We start from the raw sequence: 14,444 nt of genomic DNA, 5'->3' as shown, positions 1-14,444 counted from the left end.
CCACCCAGTCAGTCACCCAAGTCAGTCAACCCAGTCACCCAACCACCCACCCACCCACCCAGTCAGTCACCCAGTCACCCACCCACCCACACACCCACCCAGTCACTTTCACCCAGTCTCCCACTCAGTCACCCACCCACCCAGTCACCCAGTCACAACTCAGTCAACTCAGTCACCCACCCACTCAGTCACCCACCCAGTCACTCAGTCACCCACCCAGTCACTCAGTCACCCATTCAGTCAGTCACCCACTCACCCACCCACTCACCCACTCACCCACTCACCCACCCAGTCACCCACTCACCCACCCAGTCACCCACTCACCCACCCAGTCACCCACCCACCCAGTCAGTCACCCACTCAACCACCCAGTCAGTCACCCACTCACCCACCCAGTCAGTCACCCACCCACCCAGTCAGTCACCCACTCACCCAAAACCACCCACCCAGTCACTTACCCCACCCACCCACTCACCGACCCCACCCACCCACTCACCGACCCCACCTACCCACTCACTGATCCACCCAGTCACCGACCCCAGTCACTGACCCACCCAGTCACCGACCCTGAAAAAGTCACCCAGTCACCGACCCACCCACCCACCCAAAGTCACCCACCCACCCAAAGTCATACCCAGAGTCACCCACCCACCCACCGACCCAAAGTCACCCACCCACCGACCCAAAGTCACCCACCCCCCGACCCAACTCACCCACCCACCGACCCAACTCACCCACCCAACCACCGACCCAAAGTCACCCACCGACCCAAAGTCACCCACCCACTGACCCAAAGTCAAACCGACCCAAAGTCACCCACCCACCCACCAACCCAAAGTCACCCACCCATCCACCGACCCAAAGTCACCCACCCACCCACCGACCCAAAGTCACCCACCCACCAACCCAAAGTCACCCACCCACCGACCCAAAGTCACCCACCCAGTCACCGACCCAAAGTCACCCACCCACCGACCCAAAGTCACCCACCCACCGACCCAAAGTCACCCACCCACCGACCCAAAGTCAAACCGACCCAAAGTCACCCACCCAGTCACCGACCCAAAGTCACCCACTCAGTCACCAACCCACCCACCCACTCAGTCAAGTGTCACCCACCCACCCACACAGTCACCCACACACTCAGTCAACTCAGTCACCCACCTAGCTGTCAAGGGGGGGGGGAAGCCTAACCCTGTCGTATGCCCCCCCCAAAATTACATCCCGGGCAACGCCGGGTCTCTCAGCTAGTATATATATAGTGGTTATTTTGGAGGTTCAATATGAGCTTATTGGGGTTCTGTATGTTTTTCAATTCTGTTCAGCTGGTCCTTGCTGATTTGGAGGGTGGCTCCTCCATCCCAGTTTTAAAGCTCACTCCCTCCCACTTTTAAATGGTTAAAAGCTCACTCTACTTCACCTCCACACTCATGGGAACCTGCATACAGTTTGATTGTGACAAATCTAATACAGAGTGCTTTTCCTGGTAATGTACAAGGTTAATAAGAACTTCAATGACAGATTTATTTTAAATTATTCTTCCTGGTAATGTACAGGTTATTAAGAATTTATTTTAGTGTTAGGACCCTTGAGATGTGGTCTGCCTTGGAGGGGCTCAAGGGCTTACAACAGTTTGGCCAAAGGGTTAAACTAAAAGACCATTTTATTCAAAAGATATATATATATATATATATATATATATATTTATATACAGTGCTCAACAAACCCGGTCGCCAACTCGCCAGCTGCGATCGGATATTGGCTCGTGGCCAGTAGCTTTTCTCCTGATCTGTAAAAACAAAATCCCCTGCTCGAGAAAAAAAAAAAAAACCTCTGGCTGTGACGCGGCTTGGAGTTGCCAGGACTTCAAACCGCCCTTCCTTCTCTGCACGGGTAAGTAATGGGGGGGGGGGGTTGGGGGTGCGCGCGCGCGTGCATCTGCTGCTCCTCCTCCTATATATCCTCCTGTATAATTGTGTCACCTCCTGCTTACAAGACCTGCACTGATCCGGTCATGGAGAGGATTGTGGACAGATGCATGAGGTGGGGGGGAATTTAATGCACTGTAATAAATATTTATATATACTGTACTGTTCTGGTGTTTCTCCCCCCTCCCTCCGGCGCTCCCGCTGCCCGCGCGGCTCGGGTGCTTCACCCCCCTCCCTCCGGTGCTGCCCGCGCGGCTCAGGTGCTTCACCCCCGCTCCCTCCGGTGCTGCCCGCGTGGGTCGGGTTTTTAACCCCCCTCCCTCCATTGCTCCCGCTGCCCGCGAGGCTCAGGTTTCACTCCCCCCTCCCTCCGGTGCTCCCGCTGCCCACGTGGCTCGGGTGTCATTCCCCCCTCCCTCCGGTGCTCCCGCTGCCCGTGCGTCTCGGGTGCTTCACCCCCCTCCCTCCGGTGCTCCTGCTGCCCGCGTGGGTTGGGTGTTTCACCCCCCTCCCTCCGGTGCCCGCGCGGCTCATGTGTCTCTCCCCCCCATCCCTCCGGTGACCGCGCGGCTCGTGTCTCTCCCCCCTCCCTCTGGTGCACGCGCGGCTCGTGTCTCTCCCCCCTCCCTCCGGTGCCCGCGTGGCTCGGGTGTCTCTCTCCCCTCCCTCCGGTGCTCCCGCTGCCCACGCGGGCGGGAGGTAGTAGCAGGGTGTTTCTGTGTGTGTGTGTGTGTGTGTGTGTGTGTGTGTGTGTGTGTGTGTGTGTGTGTGTGTGTGTGTGTGTGTGTGTGTGTGTGTGTGTGTGTGTGTGTGTGTGTGTGTGTGTGTGAGGTATGGGAGAGAGAGAGAGAGAGAGAGAGAGAGAGAGAGAGAGAGAGGTATGGGAGAGAGAGAGAGGGGTATGGGAGAAAGAGAGAGAGGGTATGGGAGATAGAGAGAGATAGGGGTATGGGAGAGAGAGAGAGAGGGTATGGGACAGAGAGAGAGAGGGGTATGGGACAGAGAGAGAGAGAGAGGGGTATGGGAGAGAGAGAGAGAGAGGGGTATGGGAGAGAGAGAGAAAGAGAGAGAGAGAGAGAGCGGGGGTATGGTAGAGAGAGAGAGAGAGAGAGAGAGGGGTATGGGAGAAAGAGAGAGGGGTATACGAGAGAGAGGGAGAGAGTGTATGGGAATGAGAGAGTGTGTGTATGGGTATGAGAGAGTGTGTATGTGTGTGTGTGTGTATGAGAGAGAGAGAACGTGTAGGACACCAGAGGTACCCAGTCACCCCCCACCCAGTCAGTCAAAAGTCAGTCACCCCCCCCCACCCAGTCAGTCAAAAGTCAGTCACCCCCCCACCCAGTCAGTCAAAAGTCAGTCACCCCCCCACCCAGTCAATCAAAAGTCAGTCACCCCCCCACCCAGTCAGTCAAAAGTCAGTCATAGTCTGTCATCCCACCCCCTGCCCAGTCATCCCACCCAGTCAGACAGTCAGTAATCCCCACCAGGTCAGACATCCCATCACCCCACCCCCCCAATCACCCCACCCCCACAATCACCCCACCCCCCCAATCACCCCACCCCCCAATCACCCCACCCCCCAATCAATCACCCCACCCCCCAATCAATCACCCCACCCAGTCACCCCACACCCCCATTCACCCCACCCAGTCATCGCACACCCCCAATCACCCCACCCAGTCACCCCATCCCCCCACAGTCACCCTCTCTCTGTCTCTCACCCTCCGTCTCTCTCACACTCTCTCCGTCTCTCTTACACTCTCTCTGTCTCTCTCACCTTCTCTCACCATCTCTCTCCGTCTCTCTCACCCTCTCTCTCCGTCTCTCTCACCCTCTCTCTCCGTCTCTCTCACCCTGTCTCTTCGTCTCTCTCACCCTCTCTCTCCGTCTCTCTCACCCTCTCTCTCCGTCTCTCTCACCCTCTCTCTCCATCTCTCTCACCCTCTCTCTCACCCTCTCTCTCCGTCTCTCTGTCTCACAATCTGGATCTGGATATCTTATTTACCCTGTATATCTTAACTGCCCTACACTACACCGAAATAACCTATACTGCTTTCTTCCAGATCTGACTCAAGCTTCACACGGGAGACATCGGAACCCCCCCCTAACCCAGAAGACAGGTAGGGAACACATCCCCTCCAATGTATAACATTGCGGGAATGAGGGTACCTGGACATTGACGGACTGCAGATCAGGTAAGATCCCAGGCGGGATTGCTGCTTTAAATATTGTGAAGTGGGGACGTCCAGACACTGGTTAAGGGGTTCAGGAAACTTGTCATTCACATCTGGCTTTTTTTCTAGATTTGACATTTATACACAAGGACTAATTGTAGTATAATGTAATACAATAAATAAACTTATGTCAAAAACGAATGTTCTTACTAGGAATTTATTCAATTTATTTCATTTATGGTTTTTTTAAATGCGGGGCTGGGGGCGGGATTAGAGGCGGGGTTGCGGGCGGGACTAGGGGCAAGACTAAAGGCGCGCTTGGGGCGGGACTAGGTGGCGAGTAGATTTTTTGGTTCAGCGAGTAGATTTGTGGGTGATTTGTCAAGCACTGTATATATATATATATATATATATATATATATATAAATATATATATATATATATATATATATATATATATATATATATGAGGCACTGTACTGTGTATCTGTGTTAATGGATGAAGCAATGAGCTCTGTCTGTGTTTCATGTTCTGTCTCTGGTTTTAAATATATATTGCCATGCTCAGTAGAACTCCTCTTTGACACCTATATGCATATATATTGTGTTTTTTGGGGGTTCAATATAAGCTTATTGGGGTTCTGTATGTTTTGCAATACTGGTGTAAGTTGCACTCACATGACTGCAGCTGCCTCGGCGGATTAGGGTGTGTCGAGGATGTCTCGCTCGAGCGCCATGACATCAGGCGCTGAATAAGCAGGGGTGATTACTGTCCAGTTGAAAATGTGTAAGGGGGGGCTTGTCAGGGGGCATGGCCATGACGTTATGGAGCTGGAGCACGCATCCTCTGGACCAACACATTGCCATAATATGTTTAAAACGCGCTCAGCTTCACCCTGGATGCAGCCTTAGGCTTGTAATATAGTACGCGCTGGTGCGTGTGCGGGCACACGGAATTGAATGTGCACGTGTTATGCACGTTTAATGTCTATAGGGCAAGTGGTGACACGCGCAGCTAGGAGGTATGGCTATGACGTCACAGCGCTAGGCCGCACTGTGCTTGGCTCACAGCGTCATGTGGTGCGGCAACAGTGCGAAAAACAAATTTCTTGCTTTTACTCAGTTCTGTCGCGCCAACGCTCATGGTCGTGCATGCACACTTCTCAACTATACTGTAGCAAAGTAAGAAGGCTCACATAGGCAATTCTCATTGACACGAATGCACATGGTAGCGCATGCGCGCAAACTATATTACAGGCCTTAATGTTACGGGCTGTCTGATTATGAAATATGGAGCCCCCGCAATGCGACTGCAGCAGACACGTTCTCCAGAGCCGCGGCTTTTTGCTTTTACAGTCGCAGCTCAGGAGACAGTAAGCCTGGCTGCATCTGTATTAGTCTCTTAGTTAACATGTCTAGAAAACTTCTGTCTTTTCATTCCGTTTCATTCTCTTTAAAGTTCAAGCAGAGAAGAAATCAGCATCTCTATAGAAGTTCTGTGTTCACTAACACTGCAGGGGAAAAAAGGCACTGGTTTCTCTCTTTACCACCTTAATTATTAAGAAGATTGAAGTCAACAAGGCTAATCAGATTTATGGGAATAATTGAGGTCAACTTGTAGGGGACTGAGAGAGAGCGAGAATTACTTCGTATTGAACACAAATGAAATTATAACCCTCTCTCCAGGAATGATAATCACTGAGCAAACTGTAAGAACAACTTAACTGCCTTTTTTTACATTTTTATATACAGTATACTGTAAACAATAGTAGTCATGAGATAGAAAAAGCAACTGATACAAAACCTTTTAACATTTCACAGTAACATGAGCAAAGTCAGTCAATGCAGAACAAAGTTACTGCAACCAGTCCACCTCAATGACTCCCACTCCCTCATTAATATGAATATCTTTCCAGTGTGAATGAGTTACAAGAAGGAAAACATTCCAGTGGTTGATATTTATATGATGATTCTTGTCTCTACATTATTATTAAACTATTATATTATTATTATTATTATTATTATTATTATTATTATTATTGTTGTTGTTGTTGTTGTTGTTGTTGTTGTTGTTGTTGTTGTTGTTGTTGTTGTTGTTGTTGTTGTTGTTGTTGTTATTATTATTATTATACTGCAAAAATCAACAGCCTTAGACTTGCATAGGCTTGAAAAACTCTAATCACACTTGCCATAGTTAAAGTTATTCATTTTGTTCATGGTCACGGTTGCTCACTACAACCTGGACTGAACCGTGGGGCCGAGGTTTGGAATATATAAACCACCGCCCTAAGCCACGGGGTGGGTCCGGATTGCAGAGTCGTGAACACAGCAGGGTCAGGATAGGAGAGTTGAGAGGGTACGGGTACTTTCCTATGGTCCAGGATTAGAGAGCGTAGACTAGTCGAGATCCGTAAACCGTAGTCAAGGATAGGAGAGCTTTGAGTTGTCGGTATCTGTAAGATGTAGTCGTGGAAAGGAGAGCATAGAAGTCCGTTTAGCCAAGCCAAGGTTCAGGGAGACAGGAAGAAACAGGTCAGGTACAAGCAGGGTCACAACAGGTAAGCGAGATAAGGAGGATAGGTACTCAGGCTGCAAGTGAGCACGGTGCATAGAAGGTCTATCCTCAGTGACAACCAAAGGGTGAATGAGGTTAATATACAGAGGAGTGCTAATCAGGGAGAGAAGGGAGGAGACCTCAGACATAGGTAGACCTGTGATAGGCTGAGGCAGGGTGAAGCTCAGGTGTATCCCATCTGAAATGAGTCCGGCCATTATTGCAGGTACTGGTCCCTTTAAATGGTGCATGCGGGTGCCGCACGCCCCCGGGGTTGGAGCGTGACCTGCCGAGGTGCACACGAGGATGGGACCCGTTGCACGCTCCCGGAGGGCAGAGGCAGCGTGCCGATGGGACGCGGGCCGACGGAGTAGCGGAGATAGCGGCTGCGCGAGCCGTCATGATGGGACGCTGGCACAGGCAGGTAGGAAGGTGCGGGCACGGAACGTGCTGTCCTGACAGTCCCTCCCGCCTCTCGAGGGGAGACCACTGGGCGAACCAAGGATGGCTTAGAGGGGAAATTGCGGTGAAACTCCCGGATAAGTCTAGGTGCATGTACTTGATCCAGGCATATCCACTCCCGTTCTTCTGGACCGAAACCCTTCCAATGTACCAAGTACTGTAGTTTTCCTCTGGATACCCTTGAATTGATGATGACCTGGACCTCGAACTCCTGTTGACCCTCCACTAGAATGGGACGGGGAGAAATGTTCCTGCGTGTGACGGATTTGTCGGTTAGAAAGGGTTTCAGGAGCAAAACGTGAAAAGCCGAGAGTATTTTCATGGTTGAAGGAAGATTTGGCTGGTAGACCACTGGATTTATTCTCTCCAGAATTGAGAATGGTCCGATGAATCTCGGTGCCAGTTTAGGAGAGGGAACTTTGAGCCAAATATTCCTCGTGGAGAGTGTGACGATGGAGAGGATTTGGCCCGGGATTAAAGGGGTTACACCCCAATTGGCCACTCTCTAACCTCACCAGGGAGACAAGGGGTTAACTGGGCTGAGGCCCAGACGTGTGATTTAACCCTTGTCATAACCTGAAAATGTATATTCCCTGTTCCCCCATGGTTTATTGTTAATCAGTGTCTGCATCACACACACACTAGAATCCATCCGGGAGCACAAGGGTTAATAGTCCTTTAATGATTATAGCTCTTTGTGAAGTTTTCCCGCCTTTTCAGGCACCATTTTGCAGGTCCCCATTGGCCGCCATTAGGGCTCCATGCCTTCTAATGGAGAATCTTGTTGTTTTAGTCCTGTTTCCTGTAAAGACCAGCAGGTGGCGTCCGAGAGGGAGAGCGGCGGTTTCCCATTGAAAGTCAATGGGCTCATCGACTTCAATGGAGGTTCCTCGAGGTAACTTTCGAAGAACAAGTTGGCTGCCGTCCAGACCGCAAACCGCAAAGCGGATACAATGTCCTTTAAAAGAATTAAAATCACTTGAGTCAAGTTCAACGTTAATTGGCGTGGGAATAAACAGTTCTGGGGGCCCTAGAAATAAAATTATTTTTGTCCCTAGTTCCTAGGCTTCCCCCCACTCGACCACAACCGGGTCCCCGAATCCTGGACCCCCGATAAGGGTCGAACCGAGAAGAGCGGGTCGCGCCATAGGCTTCAATGGCGGCGGCAGAAACAGCTCCGAAAAATGACTAAGTGTGAAATGCTGTAATTTAGGAATCCATATCTCCGATTCCGGAGGGACCAGAGGATCAAGGTTTGGGGTATCTGTAGTCACTGCTCCGGCATCACTGCAGAACCATCCTTGACCCTCTTGGACGAACCCGACGGAGTATGGACCCCCTTGAAAGTTCGGGACTTTTTCCCATTGATTCTAATGGGGGAAAAGCCGCATGGTGAAAAAAATGACTAAGTGTAAAATGTTGAAATGTGTAAGTCCATATCTCCGGTTCTGGAATGCCCAGAGGGATGGGATTTGGGTGACATGTAGCCAAGGTTCCGGCTTTAATGCATGCCCATTTCCAGCCCCCTCAGACCTACCAGACGGAGTATGGACGACTGTAAAGATTTGTGGATTTTCTCATAGACTTCAATGGCGGCGGTTCCCCATTGAAAGTCTATGGTAGGAAGCTCCATTGACTACAACGGCGGAGTTGCTCCATTGAAACCCATGGCGGCGGAGCCCGTTGTTTTCAATGGGGATTTAGTGAAAAGCTGAGATTTCTTTTAGCGGAGATTTTTGTATTAAAATGAAAAATGATTTAATGTGCATTTGGGTAACTCCGGCTCCATAGGTCGTAGCAAGTCGCTTTTTGGATCATATGGTGCCCCAGTTCCGGCCATTAGAACTGGGAAGTTTGGTTCTGCTAGACCCAATGGAACCGGATATTTTAATACATTTATGTTTTATGCTTAATACTGTATTCTATGGTATGGACAAAGACTTAGGGGAAATTCCTTTTAGCAGATGGCCCAAGAGGCGCCCTAATGTCTAGGATTTAAGTGTTGTTCAAAGGGTCTTGTCACCCTCCCTGTTTACCTAAGGGCGGAGGAGGCTCAAGCCAGAGCAGTTTTTAAGTGTCCCACTTCACACCTTCCAACAAAGGTTTTCCTGCCAGAACTCCAAATGATAGACTGGCTGGCATTCCTGATGCAAATGTGGGGCTTCAGAAATGAGACCCCAGAGTTCTACTGCGCATGTGCCAACTAGCAGGGGGGCATGAGTCAGAATGCTTTCCCACGTTAGTGAGTGGCTGGAGGTAATTGAAAACCAATCCCCTGTGCTTAAGGTTAAGAATAGAGGGACAAAAAATATATAAACTGCTGTTCCCTATATTCCTTTGTTGTTCATGTTTTGCAAGTTCTTCAAGTGTTCAGTCTGTTCTATACCATCTTGTTTGCTGAGAGAAACGCTATGCACTGTCTTCCTGCCAGAGGTCTTTTCATGCTTTTGGTGTCTTGATGACTATGAAGAGTGCTGTATTCATCATTTCCATTTTACGTAAGTGTCTATATTTTGCCTGTTATTTGTATAATCTGTTGTGTTCACCTTTATCAAGGAATAAATTATATTTTATCATATCTAAGTCTCGTCCCAATTCAAACCCAGGTATATATATTTATATATAGTTTTGGTGTAAATTATAGCCGGTCACAAGCTACCGTGACAAGCTTGTAATTAACTGGTGGCAGCTGGCGGGACTGAACTGGACCTGGATTACAGTATTCTGCGGGGTACTGTGATCCAGTGGGAACTTGATGGTAATTACAAGTTCCTGGGACTAAAGATATTGAACACACAGTGTACAACATATAACACAATATACTGCACCGACACACTTTATTCGAGCAAATACCCGGTATGTACCTGGCAGATACCTGGAATGCGCCACTCCTCACCTCTAACAAGCCCCGTTGCATTTGCCTTCCCAGCCTGGGTTCATGCCTGGCTGATGGGCGGCTGATCTGTTAAATGATAATGATTAGAATTTAATAGGCTGCAATGCTTCGCGTGTCTAAAAGATGGCATAAATTCATGAATTGTAATGCAGTATATATATATATATATACTGTGCAGTATTGCAGCCAGCGGGAATAAAAGGCTTCAATCCCTGCTTGGAAAATAACTCAATGCACTCGGGCAGAAAACAGTCACAAACCTCAATACACCCGGGTATACCCGAATTCGTGGGACTAGCCAAGCTCGAATAAAGTGTGTCGCCAGTGTATGGCACCTCCTCACTGTTCCCCTACTTGTGAGAAGCATTGCCTCCAGAACCAAAGTGCCGGCCATCCGTCTGACTGGAGCCGGGCACTGAGACTGGAGGAGTGCATCAAGTCAGCGCGGGGACCAGCAGCCAGCAACGCTGAGAGAGAGACAGCAATCGGTGAGCATGAAACCCGGCAGGCTGAGCAAAGATCCACAGCTGCAGCTGCTGTAACCATCACACCGCCCGGAGACCAGGGAAGGGACCCAGCTCCGGGACGGCAGAGACTTGTGGAGGGAGCGGGTGGTCTTGGAAACCACGGCAGTCTTGCACCAGGAGAGGTATTGGCCGTTGCGGCGGCCAGTCCATTTTACCCAGAATTGCTGGCCCTGATGTTTGCGCAGGGAGAGATGTCCCCGGCAGAGCGGCTCGAGCAGCTGAAGCTGGCAATGATCCGACCCGCTTATCCCCTCCCAGAGCCCGGCGCTCAAGCATCTCCGCTCTGGACTCCATTTCCCCTTGCTGGGGTTAGTCCACCGGCGGCGGGGAAGCTCTGGAATGCGCCTGGCGCTCCAGCAACTCCGCTCTGGACTCCGTTGCCCCTTGCTGGGGTTAGTCCACCGGTGGCGGAGAAGCACCAGCAGTTGCTTCGGCACTGCCAACAAATGGGCCACAATAATGCCCAGTGCCCTGACCGTGCGCGGTCAGGCGAAGAAGCCCCTCAGGGCAAACGCTCACGAGCTGCGGAAAAGATGACCCAGTTAGCGGCATCCTCTGATGGCTCCCGCCCAGCCGGGGTGACAACCCTCCTCGGGACATCTCCTGGAGAACCTGGACGGGCTGCATCAGCAACAGCGGTGGAGAGCAGCGGCCATCCACCTGATCCCGGCGGAGAACAAGCGGCGGCGGCAGAGAAGAAGCCGCCACTTCGGCAGTTTTATTTGGGGGGAGGGACAGGGTTTGCGGGAGGGGGTTATTTGACCAAGTTTGCATGGAGCTGTGTTTCTCCACAAAGACCTGGGACCCTTGTCCTGCACCGTTTTACCTGTACCCAACCCGGGCGCTGTTGTGGCAGCGGCCCGGTGCTGCCCAGCCCAGATGGGGCCGGCGGCGGCCGCTCCAGTCCCCCTGCAATTGGGACCACCGAAGGCGGCGGTCTCTGCAGGGACCAGCAAGGTAAGCCAGACCAAGTCGCAGACTGACTCTGACTTATGTTTCCCTATGACTGTACCCTGTTGTTTCACTATAGGGGTGACCGGGGGGTGGCAGGAGATAGGGGTACCAGGGAAGGGGAAGAAAGGGCAGCTTGTAGGGCAGCTGGACTTCCCCATTACCCTGACGGAGCAGCAAGGGGACTCTCAGTTAAGAGCCCCACTGTTGCAGCCTTGCTATGGGCCGGAGGTATCAGGGGTTGTGGCAAAGTTAGACCACCCCCAGATTTCAGGGGTAGTGGCAAAGTTAGACCACCCCCAGATTACCTGCCGGCCAGAAGCTAAGGTGGGTGCATCTGCACCAGCAACCATGAGCTCACCTCCGGTAATGGGGGCACAGATTCAGGGAGAGGGGCTCGCCCCGATAGCACCCAGCTCTAGGGTAGGATTGCCTGGGAGAGGGTTGGGTGGGCCAGTGGGAACCGGGGAGGGAAGGCAGCAAGTGAGCCAGCCAGATTTCCCCATTACCTTGGCGGAGCGGCAAGGGGACTCTCAGTTAAGAGCCCCACTGTTGCAGCCTTGCTTTTGGCTGGAGGTATCAGGGGTTATGGCACAGTTAGACCACCCCCAGATTACCTGCCAGCCAGGAGCTAAGGTGGGTGCATCTGCACCAGCAACCCTGAGCTCATCCCTGGTAAGGGGGAGACAGTGTCAGGGAGATGGCCTCACTCAGGTGTCCCTAGGATCCAGGCTTGGATTAGCTAGAGAGAAGCGGAGTGAGGGGAGGCTGCAGGTAGGTAGCCAGCATGAGTTCTCAGTGGGAGAAGAAGGGCTAGTGGTAGCCGGGGAGGTACAGCAGCAGGTATGGTAGCTAGAATCCCCAATTACCCTGGCAGAGCCTCAGGGGGTTTCTCAGATCAGCAACCCCCTGTTGCAGCCTAGCTATGGGCTGGGGGAATCATGGACAGTGGCCAGTTTGTGCCACCCCAGAGATGCCTGCAGGCCAAGAGCTAAGGCGGTTGCATCTGGAGAGATGCCCCTGAGCAAATCCCTGGTAAGGGGGAGACAAGGTCAGGGAGGTAGGTGCACTCAGGTAGTTCCAGGGTCTGGGTTAGGATTGCCCAGGGAGGAGAGGAGTGCAGGTGGGCTGCAGGGAGGTAAGCAGCAGGCTGAGGTGCTGGGCCTAGGGGAGGCTAGGCAGGGAGGCACCGTGGAGCAGGGGGAGATAGGAGGTCAGTGGGGTGTTAGGCATCTGGCAGAAGCTAGGGATGGGCTAGGTAGGCAGAAGGTCCCTTGTTCTGACTGGCCAGGAGTGACCCCTCTGACAGAACCCCCTGGGTTCCCAAAGGAGAGGCTGTGGATAGATAGGCAGCCAGAGAGGATAGTCAGGAGAATAGCAGAGCAGCTACAGGGTGGCACAGAGCTAGGGCAGGTAGGGTCCCTACAGAATAGTGACATAGCCCTTTCCCAGACTTGGTTGACAGGAAAGCGACGGTCTGTGCTGGATAGCTGGTCTCCTGCAGATGCAGAGACATGCCAGTCTCTGGGCAGTGTGCAGCCTGGACTGCACCGGGGCCCCTCCACCATGGACTTGGTTCCTAAGGCAATGGGTGGGGGGCAGAGGGAGGCAAAGGAGAATGCCCGGCAGCCAAGGTGGAGCCCTGCTCCCCAAGATCTGGACTTTACAATCCACTGTGGCCAGGACAATGTACTGGACAATGCCGGAGGACAATGTTGCCAGGCCAATCCCTCAGGACTTATTGAGTGCGTCAAGGGCGCCAGTGGTACCCCATGGCCTGGGGGAGGCGAGTGGGGCACCAGGCCCCATTGAGCAGGGGAGGTGTAACGATGGAGAGGATTTGGCCCGGGATTAAAGGGGTTACACCCCAATTGGCCACTCTCTAAACTCACCAGGGAGACAAGGGGTTAACTGGGCTGAGGCCCAGACGTGTGATTTAACCCTTGTCATAACCTGAAAATGTATATTCCCTGTTCCCCCATGGTTTATTGTTAATCAGTGTCTGCATCACACACACACTAGAATCCATCCGGGAGCACAAGGGTTAATAGTCCTTTAATGATTATAGCTCTTTGTGAAGTTTTCCCGCCTTTTCAGGCACCATTTTGCAGGTCCCCATTGGCCGCCATTAGGGCTCCATGCCTTCTAATGGAGAATCTTGTTGTTTTAGTCCTGTTTCCTGTAAAGACCAGCAGGTGGCGTCTGAGAGGGAGAGCGGCGGTTTCCCATTGAAAGTCAATGGGCTCATCGACTTCAATGGAGGTTCCTCGAGGTAACTTTCGAAGAACAAGTTGGCTGCCATCCAGACCGCAAACCGCAAAGCGGATACAATGTCCTTTAAAATAGTTAAAATCACTTGAGTCAAGTTCAACGTTAATTGGCGTGGGAATAAACAGTTCTGGGGGCCCTAGAAATAAAATTCTTTTTGCCCCTAGTTCCTAGTCTTCCCCCCACTCGACCACAACCGGGTCCCCGAATCCTGGACCCCTGATAAGGGTCGAACCGAGAAGTGCGGGTCGCGCCATAGGCTTCAATGGCGGCGGCAGAAACAGCTCCGAAAAATGACTAAGTGTGAAATGCTGTAATTTAGGAATCCATATCTCCGATTCTGGAGGGACCAGAGGATCAAGCTCCGGCATCACTGCAGAACCATCCTTGACCCTCTTGGACGAACCCGACGGAGTATGGACCCCCTTAAAAGTTCGGGACTTTTTCCCATTGATTCTAATGGGGGAAAAGCCGCATGGTGAAAAAAATGACTAAGTGTAAAATGTTGAAATGTGTAAGTCCATATCTCCGGTTCTGGAATGCCCAGAGGGATGGGATTTGGGTGACATGTAGCCAAGGTTCCGGCTTTAATGCATGCCCATTTCCAGCCCCCTCAGACCAACCAGAAGGAGTATGGACGACTGTAAAGATTTGTGGATTTTCTCATAGACTTCAATGGCGGCG

The sequence above is a fragment of the Ascaphus truei genome, chromosome 5 (genome assembly GCF_040206685.1).
Source record: "Ascaphus truei isolate aAscTru1 chromosome 5, aAscTru1.hap1, whole genome shotgun sequence".
In the NCBI taxonomy this organism is placed as follows: Eukaryota; Metazoa; Chordata; class Amphibia; order Anura; family Ascaphidae; genus Ascaphus; species Ascaphus truei.
This window is presented reverse-complemented; position numbering follows the sequence as displayed.